Below are 18,100 nucleotides of genomic sequence, written 5' to 3'. Positions count from 1 at the left end.
ATTCTAGCCTTTATCTTAGTCTGGGGGAGGGGACTACAAGTCCTTTCAGTCTCTTTCCTCCAGGACTCCTCGCTTTCCAGAATAATACCCCCGAAGTCAACCCTGTCCCTTCTGTTCCCCAGTCCCCTGCCCCACTTCGGGCTGAAAGGCTCAGAATAAGAGTGCCCAGAGTCAATGTTTTTTTCCTGCCATGACTCTCCCCCTCACTCTGCTACTCCACTTCCTGTCCCAAATCACCCATCTGCTTTTTTAAAAGCCCCCCTCCAGAGCCAGCTGCAGCCCAAGGGAGAGGCTGGCTGGCCAGACTGTGGGGCAATGCTGGCCCGTATCCCATTCTCACATCTGCAAGTCCTGACCCTTTCTTAGGTGAGGAACCCAAGGAATCTCTGGGTCAGGATCTTTAAGCCCAGCGTTGCCAAAAAGGCAACCTTTAGGTGAGAGCTACTCAAGCCATGGGCTGGGAACCCCCTTTGGGAGGAGAAGGGCTGAGGCCTGATTGCTTTTTAGCCCAGCAAAACACATGTGTGTGAACCAAACACTCTCCTTTCTCAGTCTAGGCAAACTCTTTAGATTTTCCCAGGATTTGGGAGATTAGGGGTGGGGGTGGGGAGGGGTGCAGGGAAGGAGGTGTGTGACTCAGCTCCTCCCAGGAGCCTTGGTGGGGGACAGGGGACATAGCGTCCTGCCCCAGTCCTCCTCCCCACTCCACCCCTAGCCTTGGCCAACTCAAACAGGCCCCCTCCCTGTCCATTCCCTGCTCCTGTTTACACCGGGAGCCCCTTAGTCATTCTTTGGCTGGCCTTTCTACTCTCCCCAATATCCCTCCTCTCTTGGCTCTTTCTGCCCTTATAAGTCCTCTCCCAGTGGCCCCAACACCTCCTGCCTTTCCTCTCACCATGCCTGCCTTTGCCTGATCCTCTCTTCCTCTGCTCTGGGTTCGTCCTTAACTTGGGGTCCCCTCCTAATTAGAGCTACTTCAGCACAGACCTCCAGGCCTGGAAGCTGACCTAGAAAGGCCAGTGAGGAGGGGGTAGAAGCCATCAGTCCAATCATCTCCTTCAGAAGAGGAAATGGGTGTAGAGAGATGAGGTGATTTGTCCAGGGTCATATGGCTAGTCAGTTAGCGGTGAGCCTAGAACCTAAGTGTTTAGACTTCAGACCCAGTGCCTTCTCCTCTAAGCCCACTGCCCCTCTAAATGCTCTATCTCCTCTCAGCTTTTTCTTTCTGTCTTGTATATCTCTCAGCCTTCCTCTGGCCAAGTCTGTGTGTCTCCAAGTGCCTCTGCTTTTTCTCTTAAACCTGACCTCTTTGGTACCCTCTGTCCCTTCTTTGCTCAGTAGGAATGATTTGCTGTGATGACTGACCATTATTAATCATGGTCTGCTTGATGGAGAGGAAGAAGGGTGAAGGGCAGGGCCAGGACACTCAGCAGGCTCCTGTTGTCGCCAGCCTGCTTGCCCTGAAGGCTGGAGTTTTAGAACCACAAGAGTGAATTTCCACAGAGGAGTTCAGGATACAGGTGCAAGTTCTAATGCCAGGGGTCATGCTGAATTTTAGTAGTGTGGAAGAGGGGTGGGAGTACTGATAATGGTTTATTTAGCACATGCTGTATTCCTGGCCCTGGGCTTGACCTTTAATATGCCTCTATCCCATTTATCCCAACTTATCCAGCACTGAAGGTATCATGATCCTCATTTTACTGTTAGGAAATCGAAGCCTGAAGGAGAGAAGTGACTAAGCGAAGGCCAACAGAAAGGGGCAGAGGTAAATCCAAACCCAATCCCAGTAGATTTCAGAGCCATTGCTTTTCCCACTGCAATGTCAGCCCTGTAAACCGGCTGGGTTTCTACAGAGGTATGGGGGAAGATTCCAGAGTAGGAATTATAACCTAGATCCATTGTCCTTGGGGTGGGGTGGGGGAAGATTGGGTATACAATCCATTAATCCTCTGAAACTGGTTGGAAGTTTTTGTTTATATGTATGTGATTTCTCTGGGGTGAGACTCAGTGGCTTCTTTAAGATTCTCAAATGCCTGGAAATTCTGAGAACACTAAGGCTGGATGCCTTGGTTTTAAAAAACAGACTCAGGTCTTGTTGGGCTGTAAAAAGTCTGGTTGGGTAGAGGTGGTAGAGGCTGAGGTGTCCATGAAATAAAACTTCCTAGGCTGGGTGCAGTGGCTCATGCCCGTAATCCCAGCACTTTGGGAGGCCATGGTGGGTAGATCACGAGGTCAGAAGTTTGAGACTAGCTTGGCCAACATGGTGAAACCCCGTCTCTAGTAAAAATACAAAAATTAGCCACGCGTGGTGGTGGGTGCCTGTAATCCCAGCTACTTGGGAGGCTGAGGCAGGAGAATTGCTTGAACCTTGGGAGGCAGAGGTTGCAGTGAGCTGAGATTGCACCATTGCACTCCAGCCTGGGTGACAGAACGAGACTCCATCTCAAAAACAAAACAAGATGAAAACAAACAAGCAAACAAAGAAGTTGGATCTCACAGAGGGAAGGAAGGTGGGATATTTACGAAAATTATGAAGCTGAAGGCGGGGGTGGGGGGATTTCCAGAAGTAGAATAGGAGCCCAGTTATACCAGGATCCAGAGACTGCTGAAGGTGGGGAGTTGTTCTGTGTGTGTGTGCGTGTATGTCTAAGAGAGGGAAATTGGAAAGTACAGGAGTAGACCATTTGCACCCTCAGGCTCTGTTGCTTCTCTGACTCAGGTCTCTGCCTAGAGGAACTGAGGGCTCTATCATCTGTGAGTCACCTCCACCATCCCTACCCGCTGTCTGACCCAGGAGAAGCCCCTCCCCTGTGTCCTATGCTTAAAATAAACCCAGGCTCCTCTCCTTTTTCTATCCCCAGTTTGCACAGAGCACAGGAGGGGTGGATGGAAGATGTTTACTAGGGTGACAAAAGCAGACCTTAGCAATAAGATGCGTGGGTTCTATTGTTGCTCCAGGACTCCGAACCCAGTGATTAAGACTGTGACTAGAGCCAGATGTGGTGGCTCATGCCTGTAATCTCAGCACTTTGGGAGGCTGAGGCGGGTGGATCACCTGAGGTCAGGAGTTTGAGACCAGCCTGGTTAACATGGTGAAACCCCGTCTCTACTAAAAATACAAAAAATTAGCTGGGCATGGTGGCGGGAGCCTGTAATCCCAGCTACTCAGGAGTTTGAGGCAGGAGAATCGTTTGAACCCGGGAGGTGGAGGTGGAGGTGGCAGTGAGCAGAGATAGCATCATTGCACTCCAGCCTGGGCGACAGAGAGAGACTCAGACTCAAAACAAACAAACAAACAAACAAACAAAACTGTGACTAGATACCTCTGTGGGGACCAAACTGGGAGTTTTTCCAGGCGAGACTAGGTTGGAGAGGCACATGGAGACAGGGACTAGGGGATGGGCACTGACAGGAAAGGAGCAGAGCTAAGAGGACACTGGGATAAAAGATATAAGACCCAGGAATCCAGATTAAGCAGATCAATGGGAAGGAATTTCCCCCACTCTTGCTAATGTCTTCTCTTCCAAAAGTTCTTCAGTTTTTCTTATTTATTTATTGATTTATTTATTTATTTTTGGCATATTTAGAGGCACCAGAATGCTATGGCAAAATGTAACAACCCCAGATAGGAAGTTAAAAGGAAAATAAGATCCTCTGGGGTGTCCTAAGCATTGACCTCATTTTATTTGCTCACTCATGCCACCCCCATGACTTTCCTTTCTCTCCCCTTTGCTGCCTTGTACCTACCTCTGGAGAGGAAAGGGGTGCCTGAAGCTTCTCAGCTCAAGGGCCTGGCAGTCAGAGGAGAGAACCATCCGGGGTGGGAGCTGTGGGTGGGAGTGTCAGCTTCTTGGGATGGCCTTCCCAGATGTAAGCACATCTGGAGCCCATCAGGAAGGGACCTGGAGCACCAGGATTCCCAGTGCACATCCGACTGGGGCTATGAGGGGTTGAGGATGAGCCAGGCATTCCCTCCCACTTCCACAAGTCTGCCTGCCATTTCCAGCCCTCTCTTGGGAAGGATTATCAATCCCAGACAGAAAGGGCATTGGAAAGAGGTTGGGGAGGAAGGCAGGAGGGCCACCGATTGCACTCCAAACCCAGACATGCTATGTTACTAGCTTCAGCTCTTTCTGGCTTTATAGAGATAACAGCATCTCTGATCAGGTAGGAATCAGGGTGTGTGTGTGTGTGTGTGTGTGTGTGTATGTGTAGAGCATAGTGTGCCATTAGTCTTTAACACAATGGCACAAAGTTGGGGATGGGGCACAGCATGTCCCTCTCCTTGCTTTTCATAAGTCTTCCTCATGAGCTCTCTGGACCTCTGGCGCTCCTCATCTCTCTACCCCCAAACAAACACATACACTCCTTCCTTGGCTGCAAATTCCTCCCTGTCCATCATCACTTCACAATGAGCACATTTGTTTTCCAGAGATCATGTACAGGGCTAAGAATAGGTCCATCCCCTTGCCTTTCTCTTCAGGGAGAGCTAACCTATTGGCCTGCTGAACTAGGGGATAAGTGGGGTTTACAGCAATTCCTGCAAAGGTTCCAGGTGTCCCCAGCAGCCAGTGCATAAAAGTAAAATGGAGAGTCTCTGGGGCTGAGATTTATGAGCCCAGTGATATGGAGCACTCCTGGGAAGCAGAGCCCCCTCCTTTTCTTCCAGAGCTATAACTTGAGGAGGAACAAAGCCTTAGAAGATTCTTAACTGCTGGACTCCAAGGTTGAGGCTTACTAAATTGAGATAATAGTATAAAAGAAAGTAATGTTGTATACAGTTTATACATTCACAATTCACAAGTGATTACTTCTGGGTCTAATGTACAAAAATATATTGGACTTCCTACCTTACCTGCAGTAAAGGTTGAATTGCATTCTGTCCTTTGAATACCCACACCCCCCACCTCTGGCCTCAGTCCTTGATTGGACTTCAAAGCCCTAAGGGAGAAGCCAAGAGGAGGAGCTTTCTGACCCTTCAGTTTATATTCCTTTCAACAGATGTCCAGCAGTTGGGAGGTTGGGTATCCTCTTCCAGTCTCTAATCTACATGTGGCTAGAGGGTTCCAGATGACAGAATTGTGGAACTGGGAGGTAGGGCTAGGGCTTCCGGGTCTCTAAGATAGAAAAGGGGTGTGTGATGAGATTGACCTGGGAAGAAGAGAAGTTTGGGGTTTGATTAAAGGGCTGGGTGCCTAGGAACAGGAACGGTGGAATGGCACTCCAAGCTTTCACCTCTAGGGAGAGCGGCCCTCCCTTCAGGCCACACTCTTCCATCCAGTCGGCCAGGGCTGGCCACACCCCCACAGCTGGCTGGGAAATCTCAACCCTACCCCTCTCTACAAGCCAATTGCTTACAGATGTTCTAGGAAGGGGGGTTGTTGAGAGGAGGAAGGGCAGGATAGGGGTAAAGGGAAGGAAAACTCAAGGAAGGAGGGAAGACTCATGGAAGGGAGAGAAGAGTTATGGTCAGGTGGGGAAGCCTGTCAGATGGTGAAGAAGTCAGAGAGAAAGAAACAGTTGAAGAAAGAAAGAGAGAAAATGAAAAAAGGGTCTCATTTTCCCCTGAAATCCACCCTACTCTTTGCAGGCAAATTAATCTTCCTAAACCAAGGCTCTGATGATGTTACTTCTCAGATCAAAACCTTTCATGGCTCCAACATTTTAACTACTAAAGATCTCAGTCTGCTCTAAGATTCCTAGAATTGTGCAAGGGACATTAACTAATAAGTGCCATTGATCTAAGTACTATATATTTTTGAGTGCTTACTACGTATAAAGCTCTGTGGGCTATGCTGGGGAGAAAAAGGAGGGAGAAGGAGGGGGAAATGGGTGAGGTTGGAGACATAAATAAGAGCAAAGAGGTAGACAGAGAGGGTTCAGCGAGAGGAAAAGACAGAGTGGCTAGGGATTGGTGAAGGAGAAGGGGGTGGAGGAACCAGGAAGGAGGATCCTAGAAAGATGGTAGGAGAGAGGAAAGGAGAAAGGAAAGGGGAAGCGCATAATAGAGATGGGGGATAGAGGGAAAGGAACGTGAGGAGAGGGAGGGCAGGGGTGCAGAGTCATGGAGAGTGGGAAATATACTTTGGAAGACTGGATGGAGGGACTAATCCTTTCCTCCTGCCAGGTCAGGAACTCTTCATTGGTCAATGAGAGGCAGTGTAACACTGGTCTGCTCCTTCCTCTGCCACCCCCAGCTTCCCATTTAGGACCCAGCTTTCTATGTCCTTTGTCATTTTGGGGTCACTGAGTTGAATCTATTCTTGAGTTCCCTGCCCTCCCACTCCCACCCCGGGGGACCGATTTCTGAAGTCATCTTCCCCCCACTTATTACACTGCAACCTAGTCTCCCTTGTCTTTTTTGGTCCATCTTTGGATTTATTTCCCTGAAGTGGGTGGGCAGGAACGAAGCAGACTAGAGGTGCTTCCAGATCTGTTCTGCCCTTCATCAGTGTCCACCCTTCCCCTCTGAACCAGTCCAAGACTGCGACATTTGTGTCAGAAGTCCCTTTGGCCCCTTTCCTGCTCCTGAATCCCTGGAGTGGTATTTGGAGGTGGGAGGAGGGGTAAGGTCCGAAGTGGAAAGTCTGATGCTGAGTCCAGGCCCCCAGCCCCACTCAGACTGGCTGAGCTCATCTCTCCAAGCAACCGCAGCTGGACATTTTCCATGTGATCACCTCAGGGAGGGGGGCTGGGTTCCAGAAACCCAGACAGAGTTGACTGAGTATCACAGCTTAGGAACAGAGCACCCTCAGGTGCCTCCTCTCCACCTTCTCCTGTGTTTCGCATGGGAAAGCCCTGGGGGAGTAGCAAGGAATGGAGAAACAGACCTGGAGAAGGGCCAAAGCTGGAATATATTTTGGGCCCAAGTTGACCCAGGTTTCTACATCTTTCCCATGTTCACCATTTGTGCTGGCCAGGCTGGGAAAAGATCCTGTGTGATGTGAATGTGCCTGTGAGGTGAAAATCTCCCTCTCTGTGTGTGTATGGTCTGAAAACCTGAACATGCTTGTGTTGGTGTATTTGCATGGGTGGGGTATCTGTATCCTGATCTGTCAATAGGCTAAAGTTGGGTGTGTGTGTGTGTGTGTGTGTGTGTGAGGTGTGATTGCCCCTGCTCTCTTGCCAGTGCAGTGGGAGGTGAGATAGCAGTTTGGGGAAGAGGGCTGCCTGTTCTTACAACTCTCCCAAACCTCCCCACTACCACATCCCTTCCCAAACTCATGGTGTTCTCTTTCAACTGCAGATACTGGAGGGCCAGAGAAAGCAAGCTTGAAACAGAGAGGAACGGGTCACTTTGGTGGAGGAAATTGGGGTAAGGGAGCTTCTGGAACTGGCTGACATGGGAGTGATCATCTAGCTATTGATGCAGGGGCTGCTGTGAGAATAGCCCCCGGCCTCTGCCATGAAGGCTGCTGAGCTGGAAGCTTTAGAGGGCATTTCGTGTGGGTCTCTGCACTCCTTTCCCTACTCTGCCCTGGGCCTGAGATGTCTGGACAGGCTGGAGGAGGTTGGTGGAGAGGCAGGGAAGGGGATGGGCAGGAAGCACTTGGCTGTTTGTTCCCTCTCTTTCCTGACTCCTTTGTGGCAGCAGACTGGCTTCCTTCCTTCTCTCAGCATCTTGGCTCCCAGCTCATTTCCGCTCTTATGCCCTTAGTCTAGCTCTCAGCCTTGCACAGGGGAGTTTTTCCAAGCCGGGTCTTCTGGGCATAGGGAGTCCTAGATGAGTGGGGTAGGGGCTGAGGAATGCAAATGAGATGTCAGTGTGCCCTTCCCTCAGCCCATTCAAAGTCTGTAGCCCTGGATTGAATGAACTGGAGGAGAAGCTTATTTGCCAGGGGATGGGAAGCAGAAACCCAGGTGTTTGGTTACCTGGGGCCTGCCTCTCCTTCAGCCTGAGATATGGAGAGAGCAGGGCTGGAAGGACTCCCTACCCCCACCTCAGCCTTGCTTCCCTCTCTGCGTCCCTACTTGGCTGTCCTTGCTTCAGTCTGCCCCTGCCCCACCTCCCACCTCCAGCTACTGCCCTACAAGTCAAGGAATGTAAGTTTTATTTCTCACCCTCTCATTGATTAGTCATGGGCACCCCGATCCCCACGGGAACCGTTACTCACCCTTGGGCCCCCCCTCACCAGCAGTCTCCCCAGAACTGGCTGGGTTCCTGTAGGAGGAGTTCACAGCCAGCCGTTGGACTTGGGGGGAGGTAGTGGGGGATGTGGGTGGTGGGCAGTGTCCTGGAGACAGCCACTTTTGGAACAGTGGTTTGACCTTATTATGGCCCGGAAGCATGAGTCTCTCCCTCCTCCCAACACACACATATATACACAGAGACGTTGTACTCCTGGTTCTAGCTACTTTAATCACCATGGGTATTTTGTCAGAATAGGTGAGGTTGGGGTAGGGGAAGTGTCCTGTGACTGTCTGGAGAAGAGCCCAAAGCAACTGAACATTTAGTCTCTTCACTGGTGCTGGCTTTGGGGGCCAGGACTAGGGCCTGGGGCCTGCTCTTTGGACTTGGCTGAGTGCCCAGGCCTGGCCTCTGTCTCCCAGAATCAGACAGGGGCCTTTCCCAATAAGGAGCTTCCCAACTCTGGGTCCACTTCCCTGTTGCCCCCACCCCTTCTCCCCTCTAACAGTTCTTCTGCCCTAAAATGGCCACGTTTTGCCTTTCTTCCCTCCCCTACACCCAGGTTTGGGCCCCAGGGGTAGAGCTGGGGGTTGGATAAGGGTAAGACTGCACAGGGGCCAGATGGGCTGGTTTGGAGAAGGGTAATGAGATCCCAGGAAGAGAGAGGAACCGTGCTACATGACTCAGGTATATATGGGGGGTGGAGGTGGAGGCACGGCTTCCTGGAGTTATTGTCTCTCCTATAATAATAATAGCTTATGCTATATAGTATGTGTTCTAAGAGCTTTATATGAATTAACTTATTTAATTGGCACTGCCCCTTTATCAGGGAGGTACTATTGACCTATTTTATAAGATGAGGAAACTGAGGCACAGACTTGCCCAAGGTAAGCAGAAGAGCTGAGATTCAAACCCAAGCAATCTAGCTTTACTTTAGGAAAGACCAGCCCACTAGGTTTATCTTTGGAATGCTTGAGCCTCACTGGCAAAGGCAAAAGGAATGCCTTTATATGGGGTGGTCATGCTCACAGAAGCTGCTGGTCAAGTGTACCCCACTTTGGACCTAGGTGTTGGATTCAGACTAAACACTTTCAAAGAAAGCCATTGACCCATTCTTCTTTTTCTTTTTAAACTAATTGTTTGTAGAACGGGGTCTCACTATGTTTGCCCAGGCTGGTCTCGAACTCCTCGGCTCAGGTGATCCTCCTGCCTTGGCCTCCTAAAGTGTTGGGATTACAGGAATGAGCCACTGCACTCAGCAACAAATTCATTTTTTAAAAACAAATCTAGGCCGGGCGTGGTGGCTCACGCCTGTAATCCCAGCACTTTTGGAGGCCAAGGCGGGCGGATTGCCTGATTTCAGGAGTTTGAGACCAGCCTGGGCGACATGGTGAAACCTCGTCTCTACTAAAATACAAAAAATTAGCTGGGCATGGTGGCACATGCCTGTAATCCCAGCTGCTTAAGGAGGCTGAGGCACGAGAATTGCTTGAACCTGGGAGGGAGAGGTTGCCGTGAGCCAAGATCATGCCACTGCACTCTAGCCTGGGCGAAAGAGTAAGACTCTGTCTTAAAAAAACAAAACAAAAAACAAAAAACCCCCAAATCTATTGATCTATTGTTGAATGATATGCAAGTGACATACAGGTTAGCATAGAAGCCATCTAAGTGTGACTGGAGGTGGAGGAAGGGAGGAATGCAAGAAGGGGCAGAAATAAGAATTAGAGAAGACCCAGGAAAATATGGAAGAAGCCAGTAAGCCTGTATGTAGAAGGACTTCCTTGAGCGTTTCTCCAGCCTTTGCTCATGTTTTAGGCAGTTAAAAATAGTGATTTATTCTACTCACTGAGAGAGAGAAGGGGATGAGAATTCTTTCACCCTTGAAAACACACAGGGACTCCCTGGGCTGGATCCAGGTACTTGACTTGGAAGTTCCAACTAGAGCAAGTCTGCCCTTCTTTGGCTCTCAATTTTGTCTTTCCTAAATCAAAGGAATTGGGCTAGGTGATCCTTGAGGTTCCATCTTACCCCAACACATTCAGATTCTCATACAGGAACTCAGGGGAAAACCAGGGTTGCGGCTGGAGTCCTTGTGTGGGGGCCAGGAATAAACAAATAATTGGTAACCAGGATGAGCTCAGTGATCTAGGGGAAAGGCTCTGTAGGGGGTGATGGGAAGGAAGCCAGGGAAGGAGAGACCAGACCCCAGAAAACTGAATGGAGCATGGACTCATTCATTCATGCAACCATGTACCTTCAGAAACTAAAACCTAGGGGCCAGGCGCGGTGGTTCACACCTGTAATCCCAGCACTTTGGGAGGCCGAGGCGGGTGGATCACGAGGTCAGGAGTACAAGACCAGCCTGGCCAACATGGTGAAACCCCGTCTCTACTAAAAATACAAAAATTAGCCGGGTGTGGTGGCGCGCGCCTGTAATCCCAGCTACTCGGGAGCCTGAGGCAGAGAATCACTTGAACCCAGGAGGCAGAGGTTGCAGTGAGCCGAGATTGCACCACTGCATTCCAGCCTGGGTGACAGAGCGAGACTCCGTCTCAAAAAAAAAAAAGAAGAACAAAAAAAAAGAAACTAAAACTGAGGAATCTGAGCTTCCCATTCAACAAGGTTATAATGAGCCCATGGGCTCTGGATGTCTAGGAAGGGCAAACTCCCAGGTCCTTCCCCAATTTTTGAGGTATTACAGGAAAAAACAGCTAACAGTTATCAAGTACCAGGTATAGATCTAAGCATTTTACATATGCGACCTCATTTAACCTCAAAATAATCCTATGAAGCAGCATTTTATATCTTTCAAATTGATTTCTTCATTTAATCCTCCTCAACTGCCCTCTAAAGTTAACAAGGGCATTTGACTGATGAGGAATCTTTGAAAGTGGGAAAAGATGAAACTAGATTTCTAGTAGAATTTTCTAAGTGGTAATGGTGGGAGCCCCTGCAAGGAGTTAGAGGATTCTCACTTCCTAGCAAGATCTTTTCTGACTCTAGGCTTCCAGATTGTGGGGGGTGGAGTGTGCTTTCCAGATCTTGACAAATGGCAGATAAAGATATGCATCAAGTTACTGATCAGGAGCAAGAAAATGGCACTCTGGTGTCTTTGAGAATGTTTCTAAGAAGTCTCTAGAGATAGAAACAATCACAGGATTGAGGATTACCTTAAATCTGCAAAGAGACCTTGAGAGGCCAGAGGCAGAATTCTGAGTGAGTTAGCTCCCCTTTGTTTCTACCAACTACTGGTCAGCAGCAGGAGAGAAGGAAATTAGATATATGGAGGGATTTATCTATTGTTTGGGGCTGATAGGAGAATCCTGCCTCCTGTGGGTAATAGTGAAGTTAATTCTTCTATCACTGTAATCAGCAGGAGTTAGAGGTGTGAGTGGTAGTGTTAGTGGAGAGGGGGGATGGTAGTGAGGATGGGCTTGCCTGGAAGACCTCTGACCAGCTAGAAGAGCCTGAGATTTTGAAGGGGAGGAGATAATTTGCCAGACGGGTACTTGCGGAGAGGGTCCAAGTGTTTGGGCTCCAGCCTGGGGTGAAGTCAGAGACATAAATCACACCTTCCAACTGCCTGTTTCCGCTTTGAGCTCAGTTCCCAGCCAAAAGCCCAGCTAGCCTGCCAGAGGAGTAAGTGTGTGGATGGGGGAGGGGCCAAAGAGCTGGAAGCTGGTGATTGGGAATGGGCGTCATCAGCTGGGAATCTGGTCTCATCAGGGTCATGAAATGGACTCAATGCCAGGGCTAGTAGAGCAGGGAGCCCAAGGATCTCAACAGAACTGCTCTGTAGATGCCTCATCCCACGTGAGACACACCCACAACCACACCCTGTTTGCTGAATTCTCCTCTCCCACACATAAAAACCACTGGGACGTGCCTGGAGGCACAGACACCTACGTAGACACCCCCCCCCCACCCCCATCCAGCTGTTGCTCACTTGTGCCAGAAAACTCTACGTCTCCTGGATGAGTAGACCTAGGAGAAATGAGTGCGGGTTGAGAGATAAGGAGGATCCTGGATCTTCATTAAGATCTGGAAACACTTTTCTCTAGTAATCTTAAAGCCCTGCTCTGTGTCATCTTTTTGCCCTTCCCCACTGGGGATGGGTCTGGGTGATTTTCCTTCTCACTTTAGGAGAACCTCAGTGGTCTGTTGTCCTCTTGGTGGGCAGTGCCTGCTAATCACAGTGATGGCAGAGCAGGAGGCAAGAGATTGAGTGTGCATGTTGGGCGGGGTAGGTGCTTGAGGGCAGGAAATCCAGAAAGCCACTCAGACAATGGCCTTTTCCGCACGCTTGGGTCCAGGCTGCAGGCTGCTGGATCCTGTCTGACCCTAAAAGCACCTCCTATTTTTCCCTCTGGTTAGCTTCCCACTCAATGCTCATTTCGGGGCATATAGGAGAGGCAGGATTCCTTTGGAGGAAAGGTATCCTGTTCATCAGCCCTTTTCCAGGCGACTGTTCGGGTTGACCACAAGGATTTGGGGGCATAAGTAACCTTATCAAGCCTGGGACCACCCCACCCATGCTTAGTGTCCTGTTAAATGTAGCATTTGTTATGACCCCCTACATGGTACAGCTGTAAGCACTTTGACATCTTAAGGGAATCATGATGCTTTTATTTTGGGCTAAGTTTGCCCCATTTTGTTCTCTGAATTGTCTGTTTGTATCCTATTAGACTGGAAACTTGAATGAAGCAAAGATTGTGTCTGTCAATTGGTACAGCCCCGGACTAGCATTAGGAAAATAATATGTCTTTTGATATTCAAGGTGACAAAATGATTACACTGAAGATAGAAGACCTTGGGAATGCTGGAATATATTTTTTCCTAGAAAAGTGGGGGTAGGTCACAGCTACCATGGCCACTTAAATGGGGGTAAACTGACCCTGAGGTCTCCAGTCTCTCCCTCTTCCTGTACCTGGGAGAACCAGAAAGCTTCTTTCTAATACACCTTCTGCTTTAGTCATTTGGGTCTCAGTGTCTCAGTATTGTCTCACTAATGTGCCCATTTTGTCTTCAGCTTTGCTGCTGTGATTCCAGTGTCTGGAATGCACTGTCCTCTGTATTGGTCATCAAGGCCCATCCAAGCCCTGCATAAGCTTCCCCATCTCATTCTTTATTTTATTTTATTTTATTTATTCATTTTTTTTTTTTGAGACAGAGTCTCGCTGTGCTGCCCTGGCCCGAGTGCAGTGGCGCCATCTCGGCTCACTGCAAGCTCCGCTTCCCGGGTTCACGCCATTCTCCTGCCTCAGCCTCCCGAGTAGCTGGGATTACAGGCGTCCACCACCACGCCCGGCTAATTTTTTTGTATTTTTAATAGAGACAGGGTTTCACTGTATTAGCCAGGCTGGTCTCGATCTCCTGACCTCATGATCCGCCCGCCTCAGCCTCCCAAAGTGCTGGGATTACAGGCGTGAGCTACTGCTCCCGGCCTCTTTATTTTATTTTAAAATATTTATTTATTCATTTATTTATTTATTTGAGATGAAGTCTTGCTCTGTTACCCAGGCTGGAGTGCAGTGGCATGATTTCGGCTCACTGCAACCTCCGCCTCCTAGGTTAAAGTGATTCTCTTGCCTCAGCCTCCTGAATAGCTGGGATTACAGGTGCCAACCACCATGCCTGGCTAATTTTTGTATTTTTAGTAGAGATGGGGTTTTACCATGTTGGCCAGGCTGGTCTTGATCTCCTGACCTCAAGTGATCTGCCTGCCTCGGCCGCCCAAAGTGCTGGGATTACAGGTGTGAGCCACTGAGCCTGGACTTCCCCAGCTCATTCTAAATCTCAGCAATGTGCCACTATTCTGAAGTCCTAGGCTTATAGTCTGGAGTACATGGTCTAGCACTTAATTATCCAGTGTATTAATAAAGTCCTTGTATAATTTAGAAATTGAATACATTTGAATGCACCTATGATAGAAGCAACTCTAAATATTTTATGAAAGCATATTCCATAGAATTTTTTTTTTTTTTTTTTAGACTGAGTCTCGCTCTGTTGTCCAGGCTGGAGTGCAATGACACGATCTTGGCTTACTGCAACGTCCGCCTCCCGGGTTCAAGTGATTCTCCTGCCTCAGCCTCTTGAGTAGCTGGGATTATAGGCATGCGCCACCACCCCCAGCTAATTTTTGTATTTTTAGTAGAGACGGGGTTTCACCATGTTGGTCAGGCTGGTCTCGAACTCCTGACCTTGTGATCTGCCTGGCTCAGACTCCCAAAGTGCTGGGATTACAGGCGTGAGCCACTGCGCCTGGCCAGAATTTTTAATGATAATGTTTGCTTTTTGTTAATGTGCTTTTATTTTATACAGGGAAGTCATCTGAAAAGACTTGAGTTTGAAAGTTGCCTCCCTTACTTAACAGATATGTAACCTTGGCAAGTTACTTAACCTCCTTGGGTCTCAATATCTTCACCTGTAAAATGGCAGTAATATCTTTCTCATAGATTTGTTGGGATAATTAAACTAATATACTATATGTATGGTTACAGTACTTGGTTATAAATATTAAAGCCTCATTCTGTCTGTTGATAAATCTGAAATCTATTTAAACTCTGATGTGCTCTCTGTAATGTTGTTTTTTGTTTTGTTTTTTTGAGATGGAGTTTCACTCTGTCGCCCAGGCTGGAGTGCAGTGTGGCGTGATCTCGGCTCACTGCAACCTCCGCCTCCCGGGTTTCAAGTGTTTCTCGTGCCTTAGCCTCCCGGGTAGCTGGGATTGAATGGAATGTATTTTATAGATCAAGTCTCAGCACAAACACTGATTCCTCCAAGAAGCATTCATTAATTCCCCACCCAGTACTCCTGATTTCACTAGTCACAGCATCTAACCCACTATATTGTATTTTCCTGTTTGTCTCTCCTTTTAGACTAAGTTCTGTGAGGTAAGGCTCTTGTTTACTTCTGTTTTTCCACTGCCAAGTACGTTGCCTGGCTAAACAAATATTTGAATAAACTGAACCTGTTTTTAAAGCAATGGTAAACATAACACAGCAACATTACAAAACTAATTTCTGAATTGTATGACATTGTTTTTTACAACGTAGTCTTCTAGCAAGATGGCATTTCTCACTATCATGTTTTTAATTTGCATCTAATTATTGAATTGGATCCAGAGATGTGGTCCAATTACTTGTTAACTTTTGTCACCTGACCTGTCCCCGCAAATTATATTTTATAAGTGTGGCAGAGACCACTCATTCTCATCATCCTGTCTCTTCTTCCTTTTAATAATATGACTCTGCTACCCTGCTATCCACACACTAAATCTTAGCAGGGTGCATGGCTGCCAGCTAGACACTACACTGTCCAGTCTGTCTTGCAATTAGAGGTGGTCCCATAACTATGTTCTGGTCAATGGTGTGTGAGTGAAGCAATGTGTGTAACTTCTGGGTCATGTCTTTAAAAAGGAAAGGTAGTTGCTCTCTCACTCTTTCATCCTTCTGCTTGCTATGACATGGTGACACATTAAGCAGCCACCATGGACCCAGAGATGCAAGCCTTTTCTACCAAAGACCATCTACTCCATATATCTCTGTACTATTACTTTATTTGAAGTAAGAGGCTCACTATATTTGTGGGTTTCTTTGTTACAGCAGCATGGCTAACATCCTTTGAATGAAAATTAAGATAACCATATAATTCATTAAATCCCTTAGCCTACTCTGAAGAATGTTTTCAAGGAGTGCAAAAAAAAACCAACTTTCAATGAAAATAGAGTTTACTGAAGTCACTTATTCAATGGCATTTTGTGAAAAACTATGAAATTTATTCTATCATGAGCATATTCAAAGTTCTTGTAGGTTTATAAACATACTAGCTCTTCTATTTAGCGTTACTTTTTATCATAACTTGGAAATCCCAGATAGATTATGTGGTAGCCTCCAAGATGGCCTCATTGACCCTCCTCTCTTGGTATTCATGCCCTTTGTGTTTTCTCTTCCTACACTGAATGATAGCTGGCCCATGTAACAAACACAATACTGTGGAAGTGACATGTGTAACTTCTAACATGAAATCATAAGAGACATTGCAGTTTCCACCATGGTCTCTCTCTTGGATCTCTTGCCAGCCACCAAGCAGCCCTATGGAGAGGCCAATGTGGAGAGAAACTGAGGCCTTCCACCAAAAGCCAGCACCAACTTGCTATCCATGTGAGTGAACCAGCTTGCAGTACAGAGTGGTCAACCCCAGTCAAGCTTTCAGATAACTACAAGCCTAGTTGACATCTTGACTACAACTTCAAGAGAGATATCAAGGCAGAACTGCTTCGCTAAACTGCTCTTGAATTCTTGACCCACAGAAACTGAGAGAGAATAAATATTTATTGTTGTTTCAAGTAACTACATTCTGGGGGTAACTTCTTATGTATAGATAATATATACCATAAATTTCTTGAAAGTAAGATTCATGTCTTATACTTATTTTACCTCAAGTTATTATATCAACTACTCTCCCACCCCTAACCTAGGTGATTAGAGCATACTACAACATCTGATACATGAGAAGTGAAATGATATTCTCTTTGAAATTCAGCATAAGGCAACTCAATGAGAGAAAACAAGATATTAATTAGTCTGACTAGCTTTTCTTCCCTGAGGGCATTTAAGATTTCTCAGGGTGGAGGTGAGGACAAGTGGTAGAACTCAGTTCTCAGATGAGTATTGTTACTTGTCATACTGGAATCTCCCCAAATTCTCTGTTCTCAATAGTTGAATATTTTCTTCAGCCTGGGTGTATATGAAAGCTCTGGTAAATGGAATGTTTCCAATGTCCTGTGGAAACTCACATGGGCAAAGGAAGTGAATCAATGTCTGGAGGGAAAGTAAAGGCATTCCTCTCTTCACAGGATAAATTCAGGCACAGGTCCTTTACCAGGGACCAGGTAAACACTCAACAGGCAGGAAGAACTAACAGAGTCAGCCCATTGCAAATATAAAAGGGCAGGAAGAGACTCTAGTGAGAAAGGGCAGCTGCTGCTGGTGGTGGTGGTGGGGTTGGGTGGGCAATGGAGCAGAGATTAGAGACATATCGGCCTTAGACCCAAAATTTATCTCTATGTATTTAAAGATGGGATCTTACTCTGTTACTCAGGCTGAAGTGCAGTGGCCTGATCATAGCTCACTGCAACCTCAAACTCCTGGGCTCATACCATCCTCTCACTTAGGCCTCCTGAGTAGGTGGGACTACAGGCATGTGACACCATACCTGGCTAATTTTACTTTTTCTTTTTTTTTTTTTTTTTTGAGATGGAGTTTCACTCTTGTCTCCCAGGCTGGAGTGCAATGCCACGATCTTGGCTCACTGTAACCTCCACCTCGTGGGTTTAAGCCATTCTCCTGCCTCAGCCTCCAGAGTAGCTGAGATTACAGGCACCTGCCACCACGCCTGGCTAACTTGTGGATGTTTTTTTTTTTAAGTAGAGACGGGGTTTCACCATGTTGGTCGGGCTGGTCTTGAACTCCTGACCTCAGGTGATCCACTCACCTCAGCCTCCCAAAGTGCTGGGATTACAGGTGTGAGCTACCGCGCCCGGCCTAATTTTACTTTTTGTAGAGACAGGGCTCTTGCTATGTTGGCCAGGCTGGTCTTAAACTCCCAGCCTCAAGCAATCCTCCTGTCTTGGCCTTCCAAAGTGCTGGGATTACATTTGTGAACCACTGCGCCTGGCTTTGATACATATCAATATAATGAATATTACCCAGATGAGCATCACTTTCTTCTTAAAATAGTAGTTTTAGATTCTTTTGGTTACAAGGCTGACTGGAGCCTCCAGCCTTCTCACTCTACAAAAGATTAGGAGATCTGGATCTCTGATATTCAAATCCCTGTAGTGGGTCCCCAGTGGTGGGAAACAGATAGTGGGAAAGGGACATTGGGAGCTCAGAACTTTCATTTTCCCACTCCTTTAGTACTCGGTTCCCTTAGCTCAGACATAGCTTATGTCTGGGGTCACATGGGGTT

The 18,100-nt window shown here is 47.5% G+C and overlaps 1 long non-coding RNA gene across 1 annotated transcript in view; it reads left to right on the top strand.

Moving 5' to 3' along the window:
- LOC134756559 (uncharacterized) overlaps positions 1-16,533 on the top strand; it is a 45,462-nt gene extending 28,929 nt beyond the window's left edge. The window contains exons 2-3 of the long non-coding RNA XR_010129327.1: positions 7,247-7,315; positions 14,119-16,533. This is a non-coding gene — a long non-coding RNA (uncharacterized lncRNA). The remainder of the gene's footprint in view (positions 1-7,246; positions 7,316-14,118) is intronic.
- The last annotated feature ends 1,567 nt before the right edge of the window (positions 16,534-18,100 follow it).

This window comes from Gorilla gorilla, chromosome 10 (genome assembly GCF_029281585.2).
Source record: "Gorilla gorilla gorilla isolate KB3781 chromosome 10, NHGRI_mGorGor1-v2.1_pri, whole genome shotgun sequence".
Taxonomy (NCBI): Eukaryota; Metazoa; Chordata; class Mammalia; order Primates; family Hominidae; genus Gorilla; species Gorilla gorilla.
The sequence above is the reverse complement of the archived record's forward strand: the minus strand, read 5'-3'. Positions and strand labels throughout refer to the sequence as shown.